This window comes from Oncorhynchus kisutch, linkage group LG26 (assembly GCF_002021735.2).
Source record: "Oncorhynchus kisutch isolate 150728-3 linkage group LG26, Okis_V2, whole genome shotgun sequence".
NCBI lineage: Eukaryota > Metazoa > Chordata > Actinopteri > Salmoniformes > Salmonidae > Oncorhynchus > Oncorhynchus kisutch.
In genome coordinates, this window is record NC_034199.2 from 16,207,703 (window position 1) to 16,222,892 (window position 15,190).

Below are 15,190 nucleotides of genomic sequence, written 5' to 3' on the forward strand. Positions count from 1 at the left end.
AAGAGGATATTATTAATTAAGAACAAATTCTTATTTACAATGACAACCTTCCCCGGCAAAACCCGGACGACGCTAGGCCAATTGTGCGCCACCCTATGGTACTCCCAATCACGGCCGGATGTGATACAGCCTGGATTCGAACCAGGGACTGTAGTGATGCCTCTTGTACTGAGATGCAGTACCTTAGACCGCTGCGCCAATACTACATAATGACAAAGTGAAAACATGCTTTTAGAAATTTTGGAAAATGAAATAGAGAAATATCTCATTTACATAAGTATTCACAACCCTGTGTCAATAATTTGTAGAAGAAGCACCTTTGGCAGCTTTTACAGCTGTGAATAATTCTGGATAAGTCGCTAAGAGCTTTCCACACCTGGATTGTGCAACATTAGGCCATTTATTATTTTGTCAAATTTGTAGGTCTTGCCATAGATTTTCAAGTAAATGTATGTCTAAACTGTAACTCGGCCACTCAGGAACTTTCACTTTCTTCTTGGTAATTAACTCCAGTGTAGATTTGGCCTTGTGTTTTAGGTTATTGTCCTGCTGAAAGGTGAATTCACCTCCCCAATGTCTGGTGGAAAGCAGACTGAACCAGGTTTTCCTCCAGGATTTTGCCTGTGCTCAGCTCCATTCCTTTTTTATTCTGAAAAACCACTATGCTTGAAAATATGGGGAGTGGTACTTTATTGGATTTGCCACAAACATAACACTTTGTATTCAGGACAAAAAGTGAATTGCTTTGCCACATCTTTTGCAGTTTTACTTTAGTGCTTTATTGCAAATCCAGAGTGACTTACATGAGCAAATAGAGTTCAGTGCCTTGCTCAATGGCACATCATCAGATATTTCACCCAGTCAGCTCGGGATTCAAACCAGCGGCCTTTCGGTTACTGTCCCAATGTGCTTAACCACTAGGCTATCTTCCGCCAAAAGTGATAATATTTTCATTTGTCAGCAACCAGGCATCGATCATAATGTCACCAGAATAATCAGATTTCATAAAACGGCAACATGTGGTCTCTTGTTTCTGCATCACTAAATTTGGTCCAATTCACACACATATCAAGAGAATATCCCTGGTCATCCCTCCTTCCTCTGATCTGACGGAGTCACTAAACAACTGTGCCGGCTCAGCTATGAACCGCGTAGCGCATAAAAATTGTCTGTCCTCAGGTTGCAACACTCACTACCGAGTTCCAAACTGCATCTGGAAGCAACGTCAGCACAAGAACTGTTCGTCAGGATCTTCATAAAATGGGTTTTCGTGGCCGAGCAGCTGCACACAGGCCTAAGATCACCATGTGCAATACCAAGCGTTGGCTGGAGTGGTGTAAAGCTCACCACCAACGCCATCTCTGGAGTGATGAGTCACGCTTCACCATCTGGCAGTCCGACGGGTGGATTGTCTCATTGTCCTCTTCGGTGGGGTTTATCGGCAGTTGACATCCAAAGCTATGGTGCATTACCACCACCTACTGTACTGGAGTGTGGGCCAGAGACAGGGAGAAACTAACTATACTCTTTAAACTAATTTCCTGTATCCCCTTCTCCCTCATTAGATCTCAGCCTCTCTTATTTCCCTCTGATACTGCCCGCACTGTAACAATAAATGCTCCATAGTCTCTGTTTCCTGTCAGTAATAACAGTCTTCTGTTGGATGCTTTCCTATCACATTTAAGGACTTAAATGGCTGTGTCCCACCCTTAATCTTGTACAAATAGCTCTTCTGTCCTGCCGTTCTCTCCTCCCCGACATTCCTCTGTACTGCCTGCCTTAGTATCTCTATTCCACTGCTCCTGCCATCTCTACACCATCACTGACCATATTAGACTTTTTGCCTCTGCCTTGCTCATTGAAACTACAACATCAACATCCCCTCTACTAAGTGCTTGTTTAGCCAGTACACCCACTGCCTTGTTCCCCTTCATCCCCACATGTCCTGGGACCCAAGTAAATCTTATCTGTATAACCATCAGTCTAATCCTGCCATGGGTTTGTAGCACCTCATAAAGCAGGTCTTGTCTGCTACGTGAGCTGAAAGACTGTAGACTCATCAAAACTGCTCATGAATCTGCAAATAACTACTCTTTCTGGCTTAACTTCCTCCACCCACTGCAAGGTCAACAGTATGGCCATCAGCTCCGCCGTATATACAGCCAGATGATTAGTAATATGTTTCCTGACTTTCACCCCACATTCCTGCACTAGAAATGCTGACCCAGTACATCCTGTCCTTGGATCTTTTGAACCGTCTGTGTATATGACCAGACGACTCTTAAACCAATCAGATGGCTCAACACCCTCCCTATCTTTCTGTAGTCTCTCCAATACTTCTAGATCTACAACTGGAGGAAGGAGTAGCCATGGTGGATTTACACCCACCCAAAGCTTGTGTTCAGTCCTTTCTCATGTTTGCAGCATGCCTGTAAAATATATTTTGCAGGATGAGACACACCATGTCCCTGTAGGCTGACCCAATAATTAGTTGACAGCTGCTGTCTCCTAATCTGCAATGGCATATCCCCCATCTCCACCTGTAGTGCAGCCACTGGGGACGTCCGAAACGCCCCACTACATAATCTAGTCCTTGACCCTATATGACCCTATATGACATCTAGCCTTTCCAATGAGGTCGGGGCTGCCAAACCATATGCTATACTGCCATAGTCTATTACAGATTGGATCAATGGAACATAAATGGTCCTCAACGGGGAACGCCCAGCCCCCCAACTCCTTCCCTTCAGACAGTGCATCACACAGTATTTCAAAATATTGGAAACGTATACCTTCAATGGGCAGTTTCAAGTTCTCACTGGAAAAAATTGCTAATTAGTAGCACGTCTCAAAAGTCAGTCGTAAGATTATAATACGTGGATGAGAAGGAAATGCCCGGGATTTTGATGCCTAATGTGTATTATTTTGTGATAGTCTTGTGTGTATATATAAGACAATGAATGCTGTATATATTAGGGGTAAGTAAGACCAGGGAGATGTACCTGTCCAGAGTTGTTTATTAGGAAATGGAACTGTACTAATTATCTCATTTTATGAAATAAACAACTATTGTGTCTGTCATTGGTTGTTGCCACTGCAGTTGCCGCCTAACCTTGCTCCACCCCCTTCCCCCTCCGAAAGGACCACAATGAAAATAAGCTTTATTGTGTTAAAATATTACATTTAATCAATCAATCAATTTAGCACCTTCTTACACTTTCCCACCTGTCAATGTGTTCTGCCCAGGTCAGCCTAGTGTCAAAGTATACCCCAAGGAACCTGAACACCCCCACCCTCTCCAAGTTTCTCCCATATAACCTCAAGCGTACCTCATCTCCCACCTTCCTCCTGGTAAAGAACAGTCTGAGTTTTCTCCACAGAGAACCTGAATGCCCACATTAATGCCCACCGTTCTACCCCATCAATTGCTTCCTGTACCTTCCTGACTATGTATGGCACATTTCTTCCCCTCTTCCATAAGGCCCCATCATCTGAAAATAATGACCTCCCAATATTCCGTCCATACCTGAGAGTAAACATCATTGATCATGATTGAGAACAACCGAGGACGAATCACGCTCCCCTGCGGTATACCGTTATCCACCAGGTAGCTGCCCACCCTCACTTGGATAGACCTTCCAAACAAGAAATCCTTTATCCAGTTGTACGTTCTTCCTCCTACCTCCATAATATCAAGCTTGATTAACTCCTCCTTCCACATCATATCATATGCCTTCTCCACATCAAAAAAGACTGCTACAACCGTTCACAACCGGCCCCCTACTAGCCCCCTGCTCTCCAGGAAGTAAATTAGCCTCTCCGTAATCATACCTTCCTTAATCTTACATACTGTTGATATTAAAGCTATTGGCCGATAGCTTGTTGGCCTCGTTGGGTCCTTTCCTGGCTTCCGGATTGGTACCACTTCTGCATCCGTCCAGCCGCTGGGTAGTTTCCCCTCTTCCCACACTCTGTTGTACAACACCAATACCTTATCCAGTGCCTCATCACTAAGATGGGCTAACATAACATAGCACACCTCATCTTTCCCAGGTGAAGTTAACCCAGGCTTACCTATTGCCCTTTTTATTTTTGCCATGGTAAATGGTGCATTCAACGCATCATTTACATCCTCCCTCCGATCCAGAACTCCAGGGTCCTCCTCTCTCCCCTTCTGCCCCTCCTCTGACAAATGTGCAGAGCTATGCATCTCTGCCTTCTCATCTGTTACTGCCACATTCTTACCACTTGTCAACACTGGATAATCCCACTCCCTTCTGACCCCACTCATCCTCTTAATCATCCCCCACACTACTCCCACGGGTGTCACACTTCCAATGGTGTCACAGAACCGACACCAACATGACCTCTTTGCCTGATGGATAGTTCTCACCAGGGTCTGGGCCTGCTTATACTGAATCAGATGTTGGAAGTTGTGTTTCCTTTTCAGTACTCTAAATGCCCTGTTACTACTCCTCACCATTGCCCCACACTCCTCCATCCACCATGAGACTGCTTTCCTCCTCCTCCTCTTCCTTCTCCCTGAACTCTTAGGTATAGCCTCAGTAGCTGCCCCCGCTAAAGCTGTTCTCACCCAGTTATTGGTACTATCCACATCCCCTCTCATATCCACCCGAGCCATCACCTGCTGCTCACTCAACTCTTGAAACTGATCCCACTTTGCCCTTCCAAACACCCACCTGCCTACTCCATCCCGACACCTCCTCCCTCCGGCTTACTGTGCATACTATGGGGTAATGATCACTCCCTACTACCGACTCAACTCACAGATTTCTGCCATCGCACTAGATTTATTTTTATTTTTATTTCACCTTTATTTAACCAGGTAGGCTAGTTGAGAACAAGTTCTCATTTACAACTGCGACCTGGCCAAGATAAAGCAAAGCAGTGTGACACAGACAACAACACATAGTTACACATGGAATAAACAATAAACAAGCCAATAACACAATAAACAAGTCAATGACACAGTAGAAAAAAAGAAAGTCAATAAACAGTGTGTGCAAAAGGTATGAGAAGGTAGGCAATAAATAGGCCATAGTAGTGAAGAATGACAATTTAGCAGATTAACACTGGAGTGATAAATGAGCAGCTGCAGCGATCGGTTAGCTGCTCAGATAGCTGATGTTTAAAGTTGGTGAGGGAAATAAAAGTCTCCAGATTTGGCGATTTTTGCAATTCTTTCCAGTCACTGGCAGCAGAGAACTGGAAGGAAAGGAGGCCAAATGAGGTGTTGGCTTTGGGGATGATCAGTGAGATATTCCTGCTGGAATGTGTCCTACGGTTGGGTGTTGTTATCGTGACCAGTGAACTGAGATAAGGCAGAGCTTTACCTAGCATAGACTTATAGATGATCTGGAGCCAGTGGGTCTGGCAATGAATATGTAGCGAGGGCCAGCCGACTAGAGCATACAGGTCGCAGTGGTGGGTGGTATAAGGTGATTTGGTAACAAAACGGATGGCACTGGGATAGACTGCATCCAGTTTGCTGAGTAGAGTATTGGAAGCTATTTTGTAGATGACATCGCCGAAGTCGAGGATCGGTAGGATAGTCAGTTTTACAGGGTAAGTTTGGCGGCGTGAGTGAAGGAGGCTTTGTTGCAAAATAGAAAGCTGATTCTAGATTTGATTTTGGATTGGAGATGTTTAATATGAGTCTAGAAGGAGAGGTTACAGTCTAGCCAGACACCTAGGTATTTATAGTTGTCCACATTTTCTAGGTCAGAATCGTCCAGGGTGGTGATGCTAGTCGGGTGAGTGGGTGCGGGCAGGGAACGGTTGAAAAGCATGCATTTGGTTTTACTAGCGTTTAAGAGCAGTTGGAGGCCACGGAAGGTGTGTTGTATGGCATTGAAGCTTGTTTGGAGGTTAGTTAGCACAGTGTCCAAGGAAGGGCCAGAAGTATACAGAATGGTGTCGTCTGCGTAGAGTTGGATCAGGAAATCGCCCGCAGTAAGAGCGACATCATTGATATATACAGAGAAAAGAGTCGGCCCGAGAATTGAACCCTGTGGTACCCCCATAGAGACTGCCAGAGGTCCGGACAACATGCCCTCCGATTTGACACACTGAACTCTGTCTGCAAAGTAGTTTGTGAAACAGCTGAGGCAGTCATTAGAGAAAACAAGGCTGTTGAGTCTGCCGATAAAAATATGGCGATTGACAGAGTCGAAAGCCTTGGCCAGGTCGATGAAGACGGCTGCACAGTACTGTCTTTTATCGATGGCGGTTATGATATCGTTAAGGACCTTGATCGAGGCGGAGGTGCACCAGTGACCGGCTCGGAAACCGGATTGCACAGCGGAGAAGGTACGGTGGTATTCGAAATGGTCAGTGATCTGTTTATTAACTTGTCTTTCGAAGACTTTAGATAGGCAGGGCAGGACGGATATAGGTCTGTAACAGTTTGGGTCTAGAGTGTCACCACCTTTGAAGAAGGGAGGCGGAGCTGTTGGACGGGGTTAGAGTAGCCAAGAGGAAGGCATGGCCAGCCATAGAGAAATGCTTATTGAAATTTTCGATTATCATGGATACCAGAGTGAGATCCAAGGCAGACTATTCCCTTGTCTAAATCAATCCTGGTCTCTCTGCCATCATTCAGGCACACCAGATCGTTAATTTCTATCAGATTTTCCACCATTTGCCAATTTTCATCCATTAATCCCCCCATTTTCTATCTAGGCATTCCTAACTGGTATTCTGCCCGCAGCACAAACAATGACATCAAGTTCATATGGTAATGCCGAAACCTTTGTAATAAAAGCCAGCATTTCAAAACATTACAATGTGGATAACTCATTCAAATGATATTGAATTTTAATCAATGGCCACTTTTATTGTGCCAACAAGAAAATGCAATAAGTCATTTATGAAAACAAATAAAAAATATGTTACAAAAAATACAATGTTGACACTGGTATGTTGAGAATATTGGGTTGTAAAAGAGAACCTTTGTACCCGTCTCAGCTAAAGTGGGGTGGAAATACTTAGTAGGGTCTCTACTTACCAAATGTGGTTAGTTTTGGAAAGGCACTGTGTTATATACATATGCATTTAGTCCTGCATTGTTACATTAATGTACTGTTGTTGTGGTGAATATCAGTTATTAAGACAAAACACAAACTTTATTTGTTTGTCCAAGCGATTGACCTGATGCATTTTTTTGGCACATGTCAAGGCTGGCTTTGAACTGATTTTAAATGTGTTAAGGTACAGCCATTACCAGTAGGTTAATCTAGATCGTTAACAGGTATGCCAGTCCATCATTGTTTACATAGTCTTTGTTTGTATTCTATTTCACACAAACATCTGAGGTAATATCCCTTTCCTGTTTTCACATTTCTGAAGAAAACATCCTCTTTCAAAGAATTGTAGAAAGAGGATGTTTTCTCGTAGAAGATTACTCAAAGCTGCCATATGTAACTATTGCAAGTCCTGACCAAATTCACATAGAAATGTGACCGATCTGTCTTTCTCATTGAAAGCAAGTCTAACACGCTGACCACACTGCTCACATGTTGCAAAATAAATGTACACATACATGTTATTCAATTATTCCACCCACACTGCTCGCATGTGTCAACGAGCATCTGCATAGCCAGGCGCTAAAATAGAACTTAGTTCTATTTGTGATTTTTGACATGCAGCAAGTCCCGCCTCTCCCATCTCCTCATTGGTTTTTAGGTGCATAAACCCACGAGCGGTGTGGTCAGCTTGTAAGCGGTAAATCTGCTCCATGTATGCTATTTCTATGCTTCCTTTTCTAAAATGTTGTTTTTGCAACTTTTACTTTTGGTTTTGTGCACCAGCTTCAAACACAACATTTTTGGGTTATGGAAAATATTTTTCACACCGGTTTCAATGGTACAACGATTCTCTTCACTATACTTGCTTGTTTTGTCACAAACTGAAATTAGGTGAACTATTAGAATTATAGCAACCAGGAAATGGCGGAGACATTTCTGCATGGTGCAGCTTTAAAGCAAACCAAGTCCAAATCAGCAAAGTAATTTCACAGTTGGATGCAGTGAAAACAGGACAGACTTCACAACCATTGCTTCAGAGACTTCAAAATGGCAATGTGTGATATTATAGAATCATTTGTGAGGGAAATGCTACCTGTAAATGTATTAGCCAATGATCTCCTCCACATTTACAGTTTATGCTCTCAAAATTGCAGTCAGTGCAAGAAAGTCATCTATAGCCAGGGTTAAAAAACAAATAGTTGAACCAAGTCATATTTCTGAAAGAGCATCCCGCATACTGCTAAACTTGATTGGAAAGCAACACATAGAGGCTTAATACTTATGATTAATGTCCTCCATTCTTGTTCTGAAAATTTGATTAAACAGTGTAATGTTAGACTTGTAGCCTTGTTTTCTCTTGTAATACATTTTAAACTCTACAAAAAAGTGCCTTTGCTCACCTTGATCGATAATCATGACAATATAGCTTGCAAATAATCTTGTCTCTGTTATTATTTATTTGAACTTGGTAATAGGCCTTTACTGTATACTGCAAACCTTTGTAGATTAGAATCACATACAGTATCAGCCTCCAACTTGTAAGTCATTTTCTCCATTACTGTTCAGAAATGTGATTATACTGTGTCCTAATAGCCTGGCTAATATTCATTACATTTAAGTTGTAAATAAATTAGATTTTGTTTTAATAAAAATGTGTGGCTTTTGTTTCTTTTTTGTTGTTGTTGAGCAGTGGCAATCCTTCATTCAGGGCAGGCAGAGCCCCACCTGTTTAGGTTAAAAAAATATATATATATACAGGCTGTATCACAACCGACCGTGATTGGGAGTCCCATAGGGCGGTGCACAATTGACCCAGCGTCGTCCGGGTTTGGCAAGTGTAGGCCGTCATTGTAAATAAGAATTTGTTCTTCACTGACTTGCCTAGTTAAATAAAGGTTAAATAAAAAATGTGTCACCTCAAAACCTGCAGGGTGAGCTCAAAAATTAAAGCCCCTTGTGTGCTGCCATAGAGTTATATTAGAAGTGCCCATCCAAGAAGGCTCAAGGTTATTGGCCACAGATAAAATGTGTCAAATCACTTTTTATCTACCGTAGCTTTGATTGGACAAGTCAACATCATATTTCAAAATCTTAGCTAGCAAGCTAGCAGTCCTCATTATGGATGAAGCTGACAATCTACTGGCAAGTTCTTTTCAAACTTTGTCATATGAAAATAAATTATAGATTCATATAATTATAGAGAAATGATAGATAAAATGTATCGGTGCTCATCGGCCATTGGACATAAACTTTACACAAGTTGGAAATCACAAATTCAACAATGAGTAGTTTGGAAGGAATCCTTTGCTAACTGCAAGTGTTGCAAAGCAATCAGTAGCCTGCTATTCAGTGGAGTGGGTGTGTGTTCCAAGTCTGGGTTTAAGGGTCACTTTTCCAAGCTTAAAAGGATAAACATTCAACATTGGCCATGCTGTCAATCCACCATGACTTCTGCCGCTTTCAAAACAACTGGAAACTCGGAACTGGGAAATCTCAGACTTCAGTGAGTTCAAGACAACTGGGAACTTGTTGACAAGTTGGCAGACTTGTTTTCAAGTTGCTGTGCGTTTTGTTGCCAACCTATTTTGCTACCTGACAACTTTACGTTTTTTACTTTTTAATTACCGTTTATATTTTTGTTTTTTTTCCTCAACTTTTTCACTCCGGACGCTTTATCTGGACACGATTTGTCAGGACCTCCAACAGCCGAAGCTAAGTAGTAACATTAACATGATGCCTTCTCATTGCAGTCGCTGTACTCGCCTTACGGCGAGGATAGCTGTGCTACAAGCCCAGCTTCAGACGCAATCGTTAGGCAAGGGTAATTTCAGTGTAGGAAAGGATGAAACAGCGTCTGTGCCACCAGTAAGTACAGATAGTAGTATAAATCCCCTGGCACAGTCCCCGCAGCCGGACAACTTTCTCACGGTTTCTGGAAGGAAATGCTGTAGGAACGCTCAACCGGTGTCGCTCATTCAGCCGACAGAAACTTTCAACCGGTTTTCCCCATTAAGCAGCGAGTCGGGGTCAAAGGCCGAGTCTTCTCTGGTCTCTACTCCTCCCATTATGGGGTCTGAGACGCCGAAGCTTCCCACCATTAGCTCTGACAAATTGAAAACTCTAGTCATTGGCGACTCCATTACCCGCAGTATTAGACTTAAAACGAATCATCCAGCGATCATACACTGTTTACCAGGGGGCAGGGCTACCGACGTTAAGGCTAATCTGAAGATGGTGCTGGCTAAAGCTAAAACTGGCGAGTGTAGAGAGTATAGAGATATTGTTATCCACGTCGGCACCAACGATGTTAGGATGAAACAGTCAGAGATCACCAAGCGCAACATAGCTTCTGCGTGCAAATCAGCTAGAAAGATGTGTCGGCATCGAGTAATTGTCTATGGCCCCCTCCCAGTTAGGGGGAGTGATGAGCTCTACAGCAGAGTCTCACAACTCAATCGCTGGTTGAAAACTGTTTTCTGCCCCTCCCAAAAGATAGAATTTGTAGATAATTGGCCCTCTTTCTGGGATTCACCCACAAACAGGACCAAGCCTGACCTGCTGAGGAGTGACGGGCTCCATCCTAGCTGGAGGGGTGCTCTCATCTTATCTACCAACATAGACAGGGCTCTAACTCCTCTAGCTCCACAATGAAATAGGGTGCAGGCCAGGCAGCAGGCTGTTAGCCAGCCTGCCAGCATAGTGGAGTCTGCCACAGTCAGTGTAGTCAGCTCAGCTATCACCATTGAGACCGTGTCTGTGCCTCGACCTAGGTTGGGCAAAACTAAACATGGCGGTGTTCGCCTTAGCAATCTAATTAGGATAAAGACCACCTCCATTCCTGTCATTATTGAAAGAGATCATGATACCTCACATCTCAAAATAGGGCTACTTAATGTTAGATCCCTTACTTCAAAGGCAATTATAGTCAATGAACTAATCACTGATCATAATCTTGATGTGATTGGCCTGACTGAAACATGGCTTAAGCCTGATGAATTTACTGTGTTAAATGAGGCCTCGCCTCCTGGCTACACTAGTGACCATATCCCCCGTGCATCCCGCAAAGGCGGGGGTGTTGCTAACATTTACGATAGCAAATTTCAATTTACAAAAAAAAAGACGTTTTCGTCTTTTGAGCTTCTAGTCATGAAATCTATGCAGCCTACTCAATCACTTTTTATAGCTACTGTTTACAGGCCTCCTGGGCCATATACAGCGTTCCTCACTGAGTTCCCTGAATTCCTATCGGACCTTGTAGTCATAGCAGATAATATTCTAATCTTTGGTGACTTTAATATTCACATGGAAAAGTCCACAGACCCACTCCAAAAGGATTTCGGAGCCATCATCGACTCAGTGGGTTTTGTCGAACATGTCTCTGGACCCACTCACTGTCACAGTCATACTCTTGACCTAGTTTTGTCCCATGGAATAAATGTTGTGGATCTTAATGTTTTTCCTCATAATCCTGGACTATCGGACCACCATTTTATTACGTTTGCAATTGCAACAAATAATCTGCTCAGACCCCAACCAAGGAACATCAAAAGTCATGCTATAAATTCACAGACAACACAAAGATTCCTTGATGTCCTTCCAGATTCCCTCTGTCTACCCAAGGACGCCAGAGGACAAAAATCAGTTAACCACCTAACTGAGGAACTCAATTTAACCTTGCGCAATACCCTAGATGCAGTTGCACCCCTAAAAACTAAAAACATTTCTCATAAGAAACTAGCTCCCTGGTACACAGAAAATACCCGAGCTCTGAAGCAAGCTTCTAGAAAATTGGAACGGAAATGGCGCCACACCAAACTGGAAGTCTTCCGACTAGCTTGGAAAGACAGTACCGTGCAGTACCGAAGAGCCCTTACTGCTGCTCGATCATCCTATTTTTCTAACTTAATTGAGGAAAATAAGAACAATCCGAAATTCCTTTTTGATACTGTCGCAAAGCTAACTAAAAAGCAGCATTCCCCAAGAGAGGATGACTTTCACTTTAGCAGTGATAAATTCATGAACTTCTTTGAGGAAAATATTATGATTATTAGAAAGCAAATTACGGACTCTTTAAATCTGCGTATTCCTTCAAAGCTCAGTTGTCCTGAGTCTGCACAACTCTGCCAGGACCTAGGATCAAGAGAGACGCTCAAGTGTTTTAGTACTATATCTCTTGACACAATGATGAAAATAATCATGGCCTCTAAACCTTCAACCTGCATACTGGACCCTATTCCAACTAAACTACTGAAAGAGCTGCTTCCTGTGCTCTCTATCCACCGGATGTGTACCAAACTCACTAAAAGTGGCAGTAATAAAGCCTCTCTTGAAAAAGCCAAACCTTGACCCAGAAAATATAAAAAACTAATCGGCCTATATCGAATCTTCCATTCCTCTCAATTTTTTTGGAAAAGGCTGTTGCGCAGCAACTCACTGCCTTCCTGAAGACAAACAATGTATACAAAATGCTTCAGTCTGGTTTTAGACCCCCATCATAGCACTGAGACGGCACTTGTGAAGGTGGTAAATGACATTTTAATGGCATCGGACCGAGGCTCTGCATCTGTCCTCATGCTCCTAGACCTTAGTGCTGCTTTTGATACCATCGTTCACCACATTCTTTTGGAGAGATTGGAAACCCAAATTGGTCTACACGGACAAGTTCTGGCCTGGTTTAGATCTTATCTGTCGGAAAGATATCAGTTTGTCTCTGTGAATGGTTTGTCCTCTGACAAATCAACTGTAAATTTCGGTGTTCCTCAAGGTTCCGTTTTAGGACCACTATTGTTTTCCCTATATATTTTACCTCTTGGGGATGTTATTCGAAAACATAATGTTAACTTTCACTGCTATGCGGATGACACACAGCTGTACATTTCAATGAAACATGGTGAAGCCCCAAAATTGCCCTTGCTAGAAGCATGTGTTTCAGACATAAGGAAGTGGATGGCTGCAAACTTTCTACTTTTAAACTCGGACAAAACAGAGATGCTTGTTCTAGGTCCCAAGAAACAAAGAGATCTTCTGTTGAATCTGACAATTAATCTTAATGGTTGTACAGTTGTCTCAAATAAAACTGTGAAGGACCTCGGCATTACTCTGGACCGTGATCTCTCTTTTGAAGAACATATCAAGACCATTTCAAGGACAGCTTTTTTCCATCTACGTAACATTGCAAAAATCAGAAACTTTCTGTCCAAAAATGATGCAGAAAAATTTATCCATGCTTTTGTCACTTCTAGGATAGACTACTGCAATGCTCTACTTTCCGGCTACCCGGATAAATCACTAAATAAACTTCAGTTAGTGCTAAATATGGCTGCTAGAATCCTGACTAGAACCAAAAAATGTGATCATATTACTCCAGTGCTAGCCTCTCTACACTGGCTTGGGTTGGCGCCCCCCCTTGGGTTGTGCCATGGCGGAGATCTTTGTGGGCTATACTCAGCCTTGTCTCAGGATGGTAAGTTGGTGGTTGAAGATATCCCTCTAGTGGTGTGGGGACTGTGCTTTGGCAAAGTGGGTGGGGTTATATCCTTCCTGTTTGGCCCTGTCCGGGGGTGTCCTCGGATGGGGCCACAGTGTCTCCTGACCCCTCCTGTCACAGCCTCCAGTATTTATGCTGCAGTAGTTTATGTGTCGGGGGGCTAGGGTCAGTTTGTTATATCTGGAGTACTTCTCCTGTCCTATTCGGTGTCCTGTGTGAATCTAAGTGTGCGTTCTCTAATTCGCTCCTTCTCTCTTTCTTTCTCTCTCTCTCTCGGAGGACATGAGCCCTAGGACCATGCCCCAGGACTACCTGACATGATGACTCCTTGCTGTCCCCAGTCCACCTGGCCATGCTGCTGCTCCAGTTTCAACTGTTCTGCCTTATTATTATTCAACCATGCTGGTCATTTATGAACATTTGAACATCTTGGCCATGTTCTGTTATAATCTCCACCCAGCACAGCCAGAAGAGGACTGGCCACCCCACATAGCCTGGTTCCTCTCGGTTTCTTCCTAGGTTTTGGCCTTTCTAGGGAGTTTTTCCTAGCCACCATGCTTCTACACCTGCATTGCTTGCTGTTTGGGGTTTTAGGCTGGGTTTCTGTACAGCACTTTGAGATATCAGCTGATGTACAAAGGGCTATATAAATACATTTGATTTGATTTGATTTGACCTCAGGAAAAAACGAGCTTCCGAACGGTCATCCGACTCAGAATTCCAAGTCGGGAACTCGGGCCTCTTTCTAGAGCTCCAACCTGAAGATCACTGACTTCATGATTCAACCTTGTTTTTTTCTGAGTTCCCAGTTCTCTTGAAAGCATCATAAATCCAGAGAATGACAGACTTTGATGACAAAATATGATGACAAAGTTTGCCCACGAAGGACCGCCGCACCATCTTCCTGTTCATGTGAGCGCAGCACAACAAGGTGAGTCCAAAAATGTCTTGTATGCTGCTGCATAAATTATGTAATATGCCAGAGATAATGTATACTGTAGCTAAGAAAGTAATACAAAGTGTATGTTGTGTAGTAAGCTGTTAGCTGTTGGTGGTGCACATGTAGCCTATAGCCTGTTTTAGAGAAATGTCATCATTGAATATTGTAAGAGGTTTCATTGTCTGCTTATGCCCCCTTTATTTATCCTATGGTTCTGACTTGGTGTACAGGAGAATACTGTAAGAACGGCCCATGTTCTGAATTCTGTCGCTGTACATTTGAAAAGTGCTGAACAAATAGTTATTGACTATGTCCTAATTAAAATAGTCTTAATCGAAATTACGGATGGCCTCTTATCCGCTTGTCGTCCCCTTATGCCATAGTTTGTACATCTCAATTGTCAGTAGAAACCACATTTGTTTAAGCAAGTCAGCCATATCACCTATGGTTTTAAAAAAGACAGTAAATGAGGCTGAATGAACTGTTTTGCTGCCAAGGTTCACAAGGTTATGCTGATAGCCAGATGTAGCAGTGGTAAGGATTCACTCCATGGTGAAAATAAATATCTGCTGTTGGGACAGCTTTATGAAGGCCCTAAAATATTGGGGTCACCGTTTGTCACCGTTATCGTGGAATTAATGTACTGTTTAGTGTTGTGGTTTTGCTGGCATGCATCCCATTTTTTTATTTTTTAGACTAGATTTACATGCTAAAATC